Raw genomic sequence first — 17,657 nt, forward strand, 5'->3', positions numbered from 1 at the left:
TTAATTCCTCAATATCTTTTTCACTTTATTCTCTTATTAATAGTGAGATAATGTCCTGTATTTGAACAATATTCTTTGTGTGTGTGTGTGTGTGTGTGTGTGTGTGTGTGTGTGTGCAAGCCAGATTTATTGTTGTTGTAGGGGAAGTGGATATATGGACTATATTTAGAAAAAGGGAATTTCAAAATATTGAGATATAATTTGAAGTTTCTCTCATTTTTATTGTTTTATCATCCAGTACATCCATCTAGTACTCCAGTACAACATCAATATGGCATCTCAACATCAATATCAATATATAAATATACTTAATATGTCTAAAAGGAATCACTGTTATAATACTTTTTTGAGTTACTTCTTTCTTGGACCTGAGTCCAAGTCCATTGCAGTTTCCTAATATATATGATATACAATTATATGTTAAAGTTACATATCATCAGTTTTGCTATTGATTGCATTAAAAGCAGGAATGTCAGGAGAAAGAAAAGTCTTGCTAAGTTTAGTTTTGTTTCTGTGACTTCTCCTTTTTCCATTCATTTATTTGAGACCAAAATTATAGTTTTTATTGATATTGTTCGGTCATGTCTGACTCTGTGATTCCATTTGGGCTTTTTCTGGAAAGATACTGGAGTGATTTGCCATTTCTTTTTCCAGTTCATTTCCTCATTCAGATAAGGAAAATGAGAAAATGTTAAGTAACTTGTCCAGTGTCACACAACTACTAAGTGTTTAAAGTAAAATTTGAACTCAGATCTTCCTGAGCTCTACCCTCTCTGCCACCTAGTTGACAAAATTATCTTAATATTGAGAAAACTGAGGGAGTGCCCTAGGTACTTTGTTGGAATAGCAGAATCAAAACTGATATTTATTGGGTATAGTTCAGCAATCAGATATTAATCTCAGAGTCACAGGGAATTTCTAATTATAAGTTAGAGTCAAGATCTTAGAAGATCACTATCCTTAGTGAGCAGGAATTTCAGTTAAAAAACAGATTTAATACTGTAAGGCACTAGTTAGAGGAACCTGTTCTATGTTCCTCCAAACAGCTTGACTTTTGGGGTTTGGAATCCCCTTAAGGAGAGGAAATAATTACTACATCTAAGATCATGAAAAAAACCTCTAATCTTTATGCTGAGCAATGGCACAACCCATGCCTCCTACTATGACAAATAAGTAGCACATGAATTAAATATGCATCCCTAAACCAGAAGCTGAATTTTTTCTCTTCTACCAATCCAAGGCTGAGGTTTTCTAGTTCTCCATTCATCACTTCTGGTTTTCTAATTCTTTTTCCATTTAGTTCTTTCTCAAGCAGCTGATATACAGAAGCTGATACAGAAAAACTTTCCATATTCATACCTAGGCAGTTATATCTGGCAATAGCTACAGACCTTAGAGAGTACCATCAAGCAGCATCCATGTAAGACCAGCATGGGACAAGACTCATCAGAGGCTAGATCCTATGTCCACATGCACAATAAAGACTTTAGGCTCAGTGAATGCAGCACAAAGACATTACTGGAAAATATGGCCACTTTATATTAGAGGTATGAACTGTTCCTCTACAATGTGTCCTGAGCCATAAGTGTTCCCTGCATTGTATACCCTTCTATGAGAAATGACCTAGCCATGTGTTTATTCTACATAGGCATCTCAATGCTATGTTTACTCTTCTCACTACTGGTGTATTTGTGTGAGAGAGTGTCCTATGTATAAGGGAAATAATTTACTGCTACTTTTCCTTTTATTTTATCAAATGCATTAACTTTGAATTAATTATGTCTTCTGGATGACTAATAAAAGAAAACAAATGCATAATCAAAAGGTACCTTTAACCTAAGGCAATTTTTTCTTAAGGGGACAATCCTGTAAGGTGGTAAGGGTTCCTAGGGGCTGCATATGCATGTAACACACTTTAGGTTAAATGAGAGATGATTCATTTTTAATCTAATCTTACAGAGTCAACATTTAACAAATGTTTGTTGAGTTTAATTAAATGATTATTTCTTTCATATAATCTAAAAGGTGAATCTTTTCAGGTGAATCCTGAAATCTTATTCCCCAAAGGCTGAATTTTTTCTTTTCTACCAATCCAAGGCTGAGGTTTTCTAGTTCTCCATTCATCACTTCTGGTTTTCTAATTCTTTTTCCATTTAGTTCTTTCTCAAGCAGCTGATATATTTCTTCTCCCCACTTACCACCCTATACCAAAAGGTTTTGAAAAAAAAGCTGTGGGCCATGCCTGCCCTATTACAACAGCAGGATCACCTTACTAAAAGAGGAAAAGAGGAAACTTGGATGAGGAACCGAGGAAAAAGGGAGGGAAGGGAGTGCAATAATAGGTCCAGAGAATGGAGGTTTTGTAACAGAAAGATGAGAAAAAAGGATTAAGAGGAAGGGAGGGAAGGAAGGAAGCCAATCTAAGGACTCTGTGATTCCTTCTAATTGAAGTTTCCATGTATCTTTACAAGTCTAAGGCATATTTGCTAAGTGGGCCAGCCACAGGAATAGTGTAATTTCAGGGACAAGTATCTCTCTAAACTCCTGACTGTCACCAAACTATTTATACAAGAAATAAAGCCTTTTATTCTATAATTAGAAATGAAAGTCCTAAAAAAACAAACATTTGGGAAAGTTAAGACATTAATATGAATGGGATTGAGCCTCAGCCTATGAATGGTTTAAGCGATGTCAGATGTTTCCTGTTTTGATAGTTGTGCTAGAACACTAAGTTAGGGAAAGAGAGAAACCACAGGAGTTGGGGTTGGAGAAAAGGATCTGAGAAGACGAGACTTCACAATTTTGCTAAAAAATAAGAAGAGGCTGTAAGATGGATGCCTTTATAATGAGGTATCCTTGCAAAATCATTAAATCTATGATCTACAGCTGGAAGAGACTGAAAAGAAAGTCAGATAGTTATTTGTCTAAAATAACAGAAATTGGAAGTTGCATTGGCAATATTTGAACCAAGGGCCTTTGACTATGAACTAGTTTCATTTGCATGGTACCATGCTGTCTTCATAATGGCTTACTACTGAAACACAAATAATCTTCAATTTTTGCAATTTCTGTAAAAAGAACGACTACTTTACTTCACAAAAATTTGTAGTAGACCCAATCAACATGATTGTGTGATTTCCTCCAATGGCAGTCAGCAACAGAGGAATAGGATTAGAGAAAATAGGGGAAATGTATGTAGGGCTGAAAATGCTTTGAAAATCCTAAAGTTATTTTTTTTGTTATAGATTTTTAAAACAAAAATTGTCTCTCATTGTTCTATCTCCTTCCTCAGACATTTTTTTTCACTGAAAGTTGAAGAAAATGTTTATTCTTCTTTTACCATCCTTCCAAGCTCCCCTCTCCTCCCTGAGAGCAGTGACTACATAGAGCATTGGGTTCCAGGTACCTTCTTTATGATGGACATGATCCACAGTAAAAAGGACTCTGGTATTCTGGTTTTAGATTTTAAGGAACTAGAGTAAAACAGTTTAAAAGTAAGGCACCTCATTTAGTAGTATTACCCTCAAGACCTGAAGTTCTTAAAAATGTTTTTGAATGTCATGGGCTCATTTATCAGACTGGGGAAGCTTATGGGCAAAGCTTATGGGTCCCTCTCAGAAACCCATTTTGAAATGCATGAGATTAAATATACAAAATCACAAAGGAAATCAATTACATTAAAATGCAGCTATTGAAATATGTTACTAAATAAATTCATGGACCTCAGATTAAGAACCCCTTGTCTACTCTGAGCCACCCTGAAAATTTGTTCTCTTTTGAAGGACAATGATTCCAAGATTTTGTCAATTGGATTTAGTCTTATTTGCTTGGTTTGCCTGCAACAATCTATAAGGAACTTGATAGTCTTTTTGAAGGATCCAGATTCTGATACTTGGAATCATTTCTGACACACTACTTAATGAAAAGGTTGGTATTTTTAAAAGTGCAATCAGCCCAGGTAGTAACTTACTATTATCAGAACAACCACATTGTTGCATGCGCTTTTTTAGCCACATTAGCCACAGTCAAATTTAGTCACTGAATTTAGTTTCTTCTTTCAAAAGCAACATTCATATAGTTCTGTAATTGACTTGTTTTAACTTACTAGCTGTGGGACAAGTTACTCACAACCTCCACGAGTTTCAGGTTCCTCATTTGTCAAATAATTATAACAATAACAGCTAACATTTATATAGTGTTTACTCCATGCTAAGCACTGTCTTAAATACCTTATAGTTTGGAAATAAGTGCTATTAATGGAGGTAGGTGCTATTATCAGAAGTAAGTGCTATTATTATCCACATTTCATAGATTCAAGAATTGAGATAAACAGAGTCACCCAGTTAGTAAATGTCTGAGATCAGATTTGAAATTATGTTTTCCTGACTGCAACCCCAGTGCTCTACCCCTGGAACAGATAGCTGACCCCAGTGAAGACAACATTATGTGTACTGTGTAAATCATAGCTCTGTTGGGAAGAAAGCACTTTGTAATCATTTAAATGTGAACAATTATTGATAATAACCACAACATAACTAATTGCCAGCTTGAGCTTCAAATTATATGTATTCAGATCATACTCTTAGATACTCTTAAAACTGTTTTTCATAGGGAGCCTGGTGGTTTTAAGAATGTTATGCCGATATTTAAATTATATACTTGAGTTTCATTTGTTTTTTCCATTGAGGAATAGGGAAAAACAGACACCTTCATTTCATTGGTTAAAAAGACCTTTCAATGAGAAAACTCATCAGTACTTCGGCAATGTACAATTTTACAGTATTATTTGAATGATGGAGAAGTTAAATGACTCTCCAAAGACAATACAACTAGGAAGCCAGAGGCAAGATTTGAATGCAGGTCTTCCTTACTCTGATACCATTGTTCAATTTGTTGTGCCTTGTTGATTCTTGAATTTCAGATATAAATATTTATATGCATCATTAGCTTCCTAAAATTTTTGTCCATTGCCTTAAGTGACCCAGTTTTACTACAGAGATCTAAAGATTAGAGATGATGCCTTCATAACAATGGAGTTGACTGAACTCATTTTTAATCCTAATCTAATCTCCTAAAAGATCCTCTTCATTTGTTTTAGAAGTAATAATCCTATTTTTCTTGAATTCATTTTCCTGAGAACAGGCAAAGTAATACTATTTTACATAATAAATACTTCTGCTGTTTCATTAGAATAACCTTAGATTGCATATTTGAAAAAAAAATAAAATCCTTACAATAAAATATATTGTATATCTGTGGATATGATGACCTGCTACATAAAATGTTTTTATTTTTAAAATTATTATTTTTAGTATCCACACAAATATCTGATTGGAAACATACTAAATTAATTTTTAGAAAATAATGAGATTATATATATATATATATATACACATGAGTATATATATATGTTATGTAATTTTATTATAATGAAAGAGAAACTTTAGAAATGATAGGACAACAATCACTTATTTATTTTCTTTTTTAAGTCATTCTGTAAAATATCCTACATTCCTATTCTTCTTAAATTTTTATGTTTATTAGAACAGTTAATCAACAAGTAATTCTGGTAAAGTCTGGTAAATCTCATATTCAGTCTCCAGAGACCTACAACTACTGTGTTTCAAATCCACCAGAAAGGAAAAAAACACCTGCTAAACCCATTGCCACTCACCATATTCACAGCACCTGCAGTATAAAAAGAAACCAAAGGAAAGGAAGTCACAAATGTCTATCCTTAATAACCTTCTGATCTAAAGGGGATGGGATATACTTAACTCAACCAATAATATATAAAAATATATAAAAAGAGATACAGAAGAAAACATAGGCCCTAAAAACAATCTTATAGATTATATCTTATTATATATTACATATTATAGAGATAATGAAAGATTGGAATTCAACTAAAAAACTAAATAAGTGGTATGAATTATAAAGAGTTTTCAAATGACAGGATTTGTTTCTAAATAAAGGTTCAATTCAAGAAATACTGACTAAGCTCTTATTGTGTGAAAAGCACTATTTTACATTATTCATGCTTCAAAATTTTCCATTTTTCATATCAACTAATGAACAGATATTATTTAATACTGATACTCTTGATATTTGAATGAGTCTTATCTTTAAAAAACTCATTTATTTTTCATGGTGTCAAGTGTTAGCTGTAGTCACAAAAACTTCTGGTAGATTGTCTTTATTTTTCATGTTTTTTTCAAGATTGTCTTTTTAAATGAGAGAATTCCATTCTCGTTTATTTATTCATCCATTTATTAATTGAAAAAGCATTTATTGTATGTTTACAGCAAGTATAATATAGCACTGGAAAGTACATAAGAAATGAAAATCAAGATTCCTTTCTCAGTGCATACAAGCATACATAAACTAGAGATCCATTAAAACTGCAAATGCTGATGGCATCTCCAGACTGTATTACTTATGGCCTATGTTTGGAAAACTTCCCAGAGAAAAGCATTTGTGACTATTAGAATCATTAGCAGCAAAATGTAGAAATGGATCACAATTACTTCCTCTTCTGTACTACTAAAATGGAAGAGAAAATTATATCTAGTGCTTCCAATGGGGGAAAAAAAAAACTGAAGGGTCAGAGAGAAAATACCAATTCTGGAAGGAGATTTCTGTTTCTTCAAAAATGGACGCATTTCCATCCTTCAACAATTGTGGTGACTTTTGTTAACATCAGGTGAACCAAAATAATTCCTAATATCTTATTAAGCAGACATCAAACTGAAATTCTGAAGGGCAGGCTTGATTTAATTCTGCTTGCTTGCCTTATTTTAATTAAAATAGGATACTGAAATGAAAACAGCACAGAACGTATGTAAAAAATAAAGTTCACAGTCAAGTCGTGTGATGAGGTAATTTAAAAAATAGAGATTTCTGGATATTCTAATAATAGTATTTAGTTCCAGAGAGCAGAGAGGTGATAATCCCCCTCCTCCCCCCCCCCAAAAAAAAAATCAGGTTACATTTGGTACAATGTGGTTCAATGGAAATGACACTAGCCCTGAAGCCAGAGGACCTCAATTCAAATCAAGTATCAAAGTTACCGCATTTTGTGAAAAATGAGAAAGTCACTTAAATACCATGGTGCTTTATTTTTTCATCTGTAAAATGAGGGAGTAGGTATTGTTTGAAATTCCCTTTAGCTCTACAAACCAACAACTGGTTCTATTATCCGTAATGGATAAAGAATCAGTAAACAAGATGAATAAAAGCAGCTGACTATTAGGAAAAGATTAATAGTGTCAATAAGTTGTTGAAACCTTAAATGTAAGACCAAGACATTTAGAACATGGATGGGGGAACCAGGCTACATGCTACTTCTTATGGCACTTAACATATTTGCATTCTAGTCCACACAAATGAAAATAGGATTTTGATTCTGATAAAAAATAGAGACTTACAGTAGAGTTCACTGCTTCTGATATTCTTGGAACTTAATTAATGACTAATTTTTTTCCATTTGCCATTGTAATACAGTAACATGAATCTCAGCAAGTACGCTCAGTTGTTTAAAGTAGATCTTATATAAGAGCCCTGTTGTATATTTTCACATATCATTTGAATCATAATTTGCTTTGCATCATTAGAAATGATAGTGACTTGAAAGAGAAAGAAGAGTTGAAAACAAAATTAGAACCAAATATAAAGTTCTTTCACAATACACATTCAAAAACATCATTATACTATTTACATCATACTTTATTTTAAAAATTAACAAGTGGAAGGGAGTGCAACATTCTTATTCAAAAGTTAAAAATCATATTTGCTACTTCATAATTTTTAAAAATCTGATTAAATATGAAATGATGCCAAATGTAAATTACAGTAGAAATATAATTAACTCCATAACCAAATCCAATAGTACCTATAATGTGCAAGTTATTGAACTAAGTACTGGGATTATAAAGACAAAAGTGATATGATCTCTGCCCTTTAAAAGCTGAGAAGAGAAAACATGCATATAAGTAAACATAGTACAAGGAAAACTGAGGAAAGAGGGTAATAGCACTTAGAGGCATCAGGGCCATATGGCTATGTAGAAGTGGCATCCATGCTGAACTCTGAAGAAAGTTAAGATCCTCTTAAGGAATAAAGGAATGCATACTGGACCTAGCATATAGAGATGGGAGAGATTTAGTATAAGTATTTTTCTTACCTTGAAAGTAATATTTCTGTTGTTTATGATAGTTTAACAACTGAATTGGAGAGATGAGGAAACTTTTAGCTTCTTAGTACAAAAAAGTTTTCTCATCTTTAGTTCTGACTTTGTTCCTTAGGCAATTGAGAACCAATAAATGTTTTTGATATTGATAGCAATGTGATCTAGCTATCAAATTTTGTGAAGACTTATTTAATAGACATATTTTTAAATAAAAGGAAGATAGGAAGCAGAAAGATCAGTGAAGAGATTTTTGCTATTATCAAAGCAAGAGTTTGATAAGATCTTGAATTGGAACCATGTCAGTGGCAGGATGGAATGAAAGACTGTTGAGGTAGCACCCATCTAGTTTTTCAATGTATGTGGGAATGTGAAGGAGATGAAAGAGTCCAAGATAATTCAGAAATTTAAAGAATGGATAGTAATTCAATGAACATAAATAAGCAAATGAGAAAGAAAAGTTTGGAGAAAATAATGAATGCTCTTTTGAACTTTTGGAGTATATATGGAACATCTAGGTAAAGATAATAAGTAAAAGGTTGGAAATACAGAAGATCAGAGGAGACATCATAGACTTAAGATATAATTTTAGTATTGGAAGATCCCTTAATAAGTCAGCTATAGGCTCAATTTCCCACTAGATATAGGAATCCCATCTATAATATTGCTAAAAATTAGGCATTCAGCTTCTGTACACACATCTAGTGGTAGATCATTAACTACCATAAGATGGGAATCCATTTTGTTTGTATATGCCTCTAGTTTTTAGATTATTTGTTATTTTTTTATTTTATTTTAGAATGTTTTCCCCTATATTAATATGAAATTTGCTTACCTCGCAGATATTTAATATGTATATATATTTTTTTATTGTTGTTACAAAACGAAATTACCCAACTTTTGCTTTGAGGCAAGCAGTATATTCAAACAGAAATTCATAACTATAGAGGTAAGCCATTATGGAAGTCTTTGAAAATACCCTAATTTGTATATTGCAATTTTTGTAGAATATATTATTAAACTATGGATCAAATAGGCAGATCAGGAATAGACTCCTAACCCTGGAGTCAGGAAGACTCATCTTTATGAGTTAAGATATAGATGTGTGATCTTGCGCAAGTCATTTCATCCTGCTTACCTTCTTTTCCTCATCTATAAAATGAGCTAGAAAAGGAAATGGCAAACCACTTCAGTATCTTGGTCAAGAAAACCCTAAATGGGATCACAAAGGGTCAGACACAACTCAAACAAATGAACAACAAATAACAGCATTATTAAATTGTATCTGTCTTGTTCTTAGAAGGATAAAAGGTTATCAAGATTTGAAACTCATATCCAAATAGGAGTAGCAGTTGAAACCTTAACAGTATATAAGGCTGTCAAGCAAGAGAATAAATATAAAAAGAAAAAACAAGTTTCTCTGTTCTCAAGAACAGAGAAAATAAACTTTGAAGAAGCTGAAACAAGATGAGGAACTAAAGAGACATGGAAAGAGCAAACAGAAAGTTAGGAAGCATAGTAAAAGAACACCAGTGGCTTACATAAATAAATATATATTGATTTATTATAACTCTCTGAACTAATGTGACTTAAAATTTTCTCTTCACAAAAATGTACTGGCAATTTCTTTCTGTTTTAAACTTTTCACAATAAAGCTAAGAGGTCCAAATCTTATCTTTCTTCCTGTCCCACTTTTTTCATTCTAAAAACGTCACCAGTATGAACTTTAAGTAAATCCTAGCAAAAGAAAGCTTCTATCTCATACTGATTATAAACAAATTAGTGCTAAAAATGAATCACTTTTATGGCTTGGATTGCAGATGAACATGTGTTTGGAGAACTGGGCTGTATGCCCAAAACTATACTGCTGAATTTATATGAAAACATTCCCTCCCACTAAACCTTTGAAAATAATTAGTTGTTGCCATATTCCACAAAAGCAATGCATGCATCAGAAATGAAGCAGACTTTTTGGTTTATTTTACCAGACCCTCTTGATTATAATTTAATAGCAAAATGAAAAAAAATTTCCTAGCTGACATTAAACTTTAAAGATTCTGTTAGTTGCCAATTCATGTCAGCACTGTTCTTCCAGATAGATTGAAGAATTTCTGCCTTGGTTTCCTCTGCTGGTAATATTTATCTTCTGAAGTAAGAAAGAGCTGATACTGATTGAGGAAGCCTGACAATTTCTGATTTACTTTTAGATTTATTTGAAAATATTATTGTTGCCAGTAAGACATTTACAGAGTAGTCGCAAATATTCATATGATGGAAAAGGTTAACTTGCATAAATCCAACCTAAATCACCCCCAAATCCTTATTTTTAGTAGACTTTAACAAAATCTCTGCCCATCAATATTTTTAAAAGAGCTGTCACAATCACAAAATAGATGAATTTAAACCTCAAATACCTTCTCTATCCTATATCCTATATTTGCAGAGGTATGAATGAAGAGGGAATTGAAGAAATGACAGAAACCAAGAAAAGAAAAGGGGAAAAGCAAAATGGCACAGCCAACCTGGCTAATTTCTTAATTCAATTCTCAGTGAGTGAGATGACTAGAACTATGTATCACAGAAAAATCAGTGATCATCAGAAAAATAATTGAGATCTAGGGAAGTGGGAAATGGTGGGGTATTCACCTTCTATAATTTATAGTAAACATTCAAAATTAGGTTGAACACTGATGACCAAATGGGACTTGGCCTAGTACCTATTGGTGGCTTTTTGTTCTTAAGAAAGAAATCTAATGCTTAAACCCAAAAATATCTAGGAAGAGTTCAGAGGTGCAAAAGAGGACAAAATGCTTTGAAGAGTATCTGTAGGTAAAGGCCAGAAGGAAGGAAGGAATGAACAAAGGAGTGAAAGAAAGAGGGAAGGAGGGAAGGAAGGAAAGAAAGAGAAAAGAAAAGAGGTAAGTAGGGGAGGAAGGGAGGAAAAGAGGATATTGACCAATTTCAGGCCAGCTTTATTCACAAAGGTTGTTGTTTGTCCTTCTTCTGGAAGAGGACTGTTTGGATCCTGATTGACTCAAACTGAATGTAAATAATCAGAAATTTGGCCAGAAACCCTGAGAATCTTCCCCCCTCCCAGATTCATTCATTCATTTATTTATTTAGATTTTTTTTTTTGGACTAGCTGAAAGAGAAGATTCTTTGCTTCAATTACTACTTAGTTTTAATCACTGAATGGATGCAGACAAATTGTGACCTACTGAAGACCTTAGTTTAAAAAGGCCAAGGTTTCCCATTTCATCCAGGATCATCTCCAGTGCTCTTGATTTGTATCTTACAGCTGGCTCTGTAGGGGAAAGAGAGGCAGGTGACTTTGCAGAGAACCTCCTCACTTAAATCCAATTCACTTGCATGTCATGCACTCACTCCCTAATGTGAATCAAGGAAAGATAACAAGAATGAAGGAAAAATAACAACCTTTGAAGATTGATGGAACCTGAGGCCATATAAAACCATGGAATAGTTGAAATTTGACTCTGATTCTTTTCTAATCATCTAGTATCTACTCTTTTGCAGGGTATCTGCAGGAATACAGGATGCAGGAATCTAAGATCCCAGGATTTAGAACTAGAAAGGACTTTAGATATTATCAAGGCCAAATATTTCTTTTCACAGATGAAGAAATTGACCCATTGTAGTTGTCACTTTCTCAATCATAGATAGAGTAGAGACAGTTTCCTGATTTCTGAAACCAGGAAGGCACATTCCAAATACTGAAGGATTCAGAAATTTACTAGCTCTGTGACCCTGGGCAAATCACTTACTCTTTACCTTAGTTTTTTTTTTTTTTTAATTTGTAAAATGAATGAGAGAAGGAAATGGCAAATTACTCTAATATCTTTGCCAAGAAAATTGAAAATGATGTCACAAAGAGTTGGACACACCTGGAAAATGATTGAATAACAACATATTTTTTTAAATAATAATTTCTGCTTTCAAAAAGTCTCAATGACTTGATCCTTGCCTCTCCCTCCTCAGACAACATTTCTGTATTTTATTTATTTTGGAGGAGGCAATCGAGGTTAATGACTTGCTCAAGATCATAGTTAAGTATTTGAGTTCAAAATTGAATGTGTCTTCCTGAACAAGAACCAATGCTCTATCCATGGCACCACCTAGCTGCCCACATTTATGTATTTTAAGGGCAGATTACTGGATACAACAAATACTTTTGTGTAACTGTAACTCATCTATGAGAATTTCAGATTTGTTGGAGTTATTTGGAGGATGAATCTTTCAGATACTACCCTATTGTGTGCATGTGAACCAGGATATGAACATATTATTTATTTTTTCAAAAGGCAATTATTATTGACCCACTTAATATAGTCATGGTTATAAATACTGATGCTGAAATTTTATGATATGTAAATTGGAGAGACTTTTCCATCTTACCCATGAATAGTCATAATTTCTAGACTTGATGTACGCAAACAACTCTTATCTGAGCTCTTACTGTTCATAATTTATGTTTAACCTAAGTATCATAATTTCTATGACCCAAGTATTTCAACTCTCATTGTAACTGACAGCTGGTTCATTTGTAAATATGTACTTTAAATCTGGTTTTGTTTCTTTGCTGGTAATTTATCTCTATGGATTAGTTTTGTTTGTCTTCTATTGTCCTTGGTAAGCTGTAGCACAAATGTGTCTCATATATCCTCTTATTGATGAAAGGTATTAAATGGATTTTCTCTTAAAAGCACACAACTGTTTAAACATAGTTTCTTAAACATATTGAAAGACAGTAACATCTATCTAAATTCAAATTTTCACTTTCCCACACCAATACTTTTCATTTTGCAAATCTTATAACTACATTTTGACTCAATCCTTAATCTTTTTCTTCATTGTATTCACAGTATATCTCCTTAGAAAATTATTCATGTTTGGTTAATGTCGCTATTGTTGCGGCTCAGTTATGTTTTTACTCTTCACAACCCCATTTTGGGATTTTCTTGGCAAAGATACTGGAGTGGTTTCCCATTTTCTTCTCCAATTCATTTTATGGATGATGCAAAAAGGTTGAGGTGATTTGCCTGGGATCCCACAGCCAGTAAGTCTAAGGTTGTATTTGAACTCAGGAAGACTCCTTTACATTACTTCAGGCCCAACACTCTATACACTATGCAATCTAACTGTCTCTTTGATTAATGTTAATTTTATCATAGTTGATGATAATTCCCCTTCTTTTCAGATCCTTGGGTTATACTTTGCATCTTTCAAGTTTAATCACCCTTGTCTCCTTACTTCCTATTTTTTTCTTACTTATTAGTGTGAAGGATTTAAACTTGAAAAACTTCTGCAGCTATTACAATGGCTCCAGGAATGTTCAGTCTGCATTGGGATGAGGTGATTAAGCAGTGAACACTGATAGACTAATAATGGGATAAAATGATGCTACATGTACCAACTAGTTCAGATTTACACTCATACCTTTGGCATTTGGAGGTCATAACTACTAACCACTAGGTTATGTCCTACCCATTTCAAGGTATATTACAATTTTATTTTAATCTAAATCCTCCCTCCTGGGACCAGATTCTCTAACACAATTAGGAACATCTTAGTTACTAGGAGTCTTAAACACTGAAATTGACCCTGAACAATTGACAGTCCCATTGAGCTGGAGGAAATTCCCAACTCCTATCTGAATTCATTCCTAGTGTGTGGAAAGGTGAAGAATTTACAGATTAAGCACATATTGATCAGAGACTGTTAACTAAAGTAGATCAGGCCTATAGGCCCCAGTCACGTGATTTTAGATGAGACCTGGACTGCATTCCATTGTCCAAAGAATGAATTAAGTGGCTGAAGCTGTTTTCACTGCATTCCACTGACCAAATAGGGAGATAAAGGTTTATGTAACCAATCACAACCTATAGAGGGTAGGATTTTGGGGGTTCTTTGTCTGAAATATATAAAAGTTGTAAGCATCTTCAAGTGAATGACTCTCCTCCTGTGGGTATTCTTGCTGTCCTTTCGGGCCCACAGGTCAGGACGGTTTGCTTCTCGAGATTCTAATAAATTCTTTCTGTACATCATTTGAAGTGACTGTAGTCAGTTTGGGTAGGTGCGATTGCCCCAAACACTAGTGAGCTGGTCTAAGGGAAAAAAACATTCTTCAAGAATCCTTATCATATCATGCTCCAGGTTGTACAAAGATTTTCCTGATTTTTAAGTGGTTTCATTCCTTATTTGGAAGAAAATCTACACAACAATAGAACATTTTCAAAATCAACTTTAAAAGCCATGGGAAAAAGAATGGAATTATAGAAAAAAAGAGTTGGAAGAAACTTCATGAAACACTTGATTAAAATATTTTATTCTAAAAAATCAGAATTACTGGAAAAAGTTGGAAGGAAGCTTATAAACACTAGATTGAGTTCCCGTGCCCTTACCCCTAAAAGTTTTGAAGATAATGAAGTTGTTATTATAAAGCTGAAATAACTACCATTTATTGCCCTTATCTGTAATACAGTTTTTACATTACTATTTCAAACTACCAAACTTTGAAATTTTCTCAGGGGAAAAAAAAATCACACAGGATCAGTAGTAATTCTATTAATACTGACATAAAAAAAAGAACACTACCATAAACAAAATAAAATCTTGAAAATGAATTTGAAAAAAAAAATTCTCTGTCATGGCATAATTTTTACCCTTGTGAAGTTCATCAGAAAAGGACTCTTTGATTTGCAGGATACAAATTACAAGAGAAGGTAAAGACTATTTTTCTGATTTATCATACAGTGCAATCAGGTACCAACATATTTATGTCTTCATCGGCTTTTCTGAACATGTGGAAAAACTGAAAACAACCAGATACACAGGAAAATTGACAATTAATCTCATTTGCTTTATAGTCAAACCTCCTAAACAGATGCTATGACTAATGAAAATGCAAATCTGATTGAATTTTGCAAGCTACAGAGAAAATTCCCAGCAACTGTGAAGTGAGTAATTGTGCAATTCAGGAGGCCAGTAGTTGATAAAATGAAAGGCAAAAAAGTTTTTAGATTTTTTTTTAAAAAACTGATAAGGCCTACTCTAGAAAGGAAGCACTCAAGAACAAAAGACAACATATAAAGTACCTATGCTTCCTTATTCTGGTCCTCATAGACATCCTATGTAGTTTTTGGCAAAGGTCACCCTTATCTGCACTCAAGACAGTAAAAATAGATCTCCTCAAGGTGTTTGGGGATAATTGGCTGTTGTTTTGAAAACACTGAGTAGGCACACTATTATGTCAGAATAATTTTAACAATCCAGAGCATGCATTTGTTTCCTCCCTGTGTTTTGCCAAACATGCCATTTCATTAGCTGTATCTTGTGTCTTATTATTAGCAATGGGAAGTCATGCCCATCTATGACACCGGATGGTGATACTGCATAATTAGACAAGAGACAAATACTTCAGGCATTCTTCATAGCTAGAGCTGGAGATGAAAATAACCGATGGAAGTTCATGTAACTTTGTACACCTTAATTTAATCTACTTTTTATGCAACACCCTCAAGGTCTTTGCTATTTTCTATAGCTGTAATGCACAGCAGATCATAATAAATATTAAATAATAAACACAGTAGTCCTGTTTCCAAGGTTACAAGTTCAAATGTCCCCTGGGGACTAAAATTTTTCTTTAGTTCAGCCTAGTTGGAATAAAATCAGTATTGCAGGAAGCAGACTTGTACATTTGAATTGTAAAACTGCTAATCTGAAACTTCCATAATCTAATCAAAGAGCAGAATTATGATTTGAATCATGTGCTAAGGTCTCTGATAGTACCTTTAACCCTCACCAGCTGCCCTTGAGTGGGTGCTATAAATCACAGGAGAATAAAAGATTTAAGTGCAGAGGTCTCAGGACAAATCCACCATAAATAGAAGGATAAATAACTCAAGACTTTGGTGGTTACTTCAAAAAAGCATCCAATCTTAGTATTATACTCATCTCACTCCATATATCTGAGGAGTTGCCAAACCTTGTAATTTCTACCATCTTCAACAATTCTTGAATGTGTTTGGCTCTTTCCACTGACACAACCATGACCCAAGTTCAGGCCCTCAATACCTCTTGCCTGGGCTACTGCAATAACTTTCTAGTTGACTCCTTTGCTTCAAGTTTTTACCCTTTTAGACTATTGAAGGAATTTCTTAAAAAGCATGGGTCTATGTCTAATCAGGTCACTTCCCAGATCAATGAGTTCAAAGGGGTCCCTAATTACCTCCAGGATTGACTCCTTTGATTGGAATTTTAAAGACCTTCTCAATGTGACTTCCTCCTATCTTTCTAAGTTTCTCATACTTTACTCTCCTACTATCCAGTTACATTGGCTTACTTGTTCCTCAAACACCACATTCCATCTCTTTGTTTTTTGCAATGGTGAACTCCCATGTCTGGAATGCACTTCTGCTTAGTAATTTCTCTGACATCAAAAAGCAGCTTAAAACCCACTTTTGAGGGAGGCCTTTTCCCATCTCCTCAGCTACTAGTGCTTTCCCCTGGGTGATTACCTTTCATTTCTTTAGAATAATATATCTTATTTATAACTAGTAATTTACATATTGTCCTCTTCATTATAATGTATACTCCTTGAAGGCAGGGATTTTTAAAATTCTTCATATCTTCAGCATACAGCACACAATACCAGGCATATAGTAAACATTTAATAAATACTTGTTTGCTTACTGGCTGTTCTTGAGATAAAATGAAAAAAATGAGGCAGCAAGAGAAAAGATGGTGGGGAATGTTTTATGTCATACTGTTTCTCAAGCTACTGAATGTTGAATTTAATAAAAATAAAAATAGAGAAATTAATGAAAAGATAATGTTTATTACCTATTAGAGTTCATACTTTTATGAAAGTTCTGTTACCTTCTGATAATGCAGACAAAAATTTTCTAGGAGAAAAAATATAACTCCCTCCAGTCTCCCCAATCCCAAGAGTCATCATGACATAGGAAATAAAAAGCTAGTTTTGGAGCCAAGATCTGGATACCAGTCCTACCTTTCCCACATACCAGGGGTATGACTCCAGCCAAGTCCCAAAACCTTTAAATGCTCTAGACAACTCTTTGATTCTGAGTCATGGAGGTGGCACTTCCCACAATATGTATGAAAATACTGTGACTCTGTTATAAAGCATAATTTTTTAAAAGAGATTTTTCTTAATGAATCCTGCTTTTCAAAGATGGTTTTTCAGTCTCATGATTGAAGTTGGTGGCAAATTTTCTCTATCAATAAAAAAAAAATTATACAGTAAAAGAGCTGAGTATAATGGAAAAAACAAATAAACAAAAAAACAGGAAGCAGGGAGTTGAGATATGAGAGCTTTGGTTTTGTCCTCCTTTTAACTTGATCTGGATCTTTGGCAGTCACTCACTGTTCTCCCTCACCTTACTTATGTCTGTGAAATTAAGTGGCCTGCAAAGGTCTCAAAGATCCAAAATTC

Source organism: Sarcophilus harrisii, chromosome 1 (genome assembly GCF_902635505.1).
Source record: "Sarcophilus harrisii chromosome 1, mSarHar1.11, whole genome shotgun sequence".
Taxonomy (NCBI): domain Eukaryota; kingdom Metazoa; phylum Chordata; class Mammalia; order Dasyuromorphia; family Dasyuridae; genus Sarcophilus; species Sarcophilus harrisii.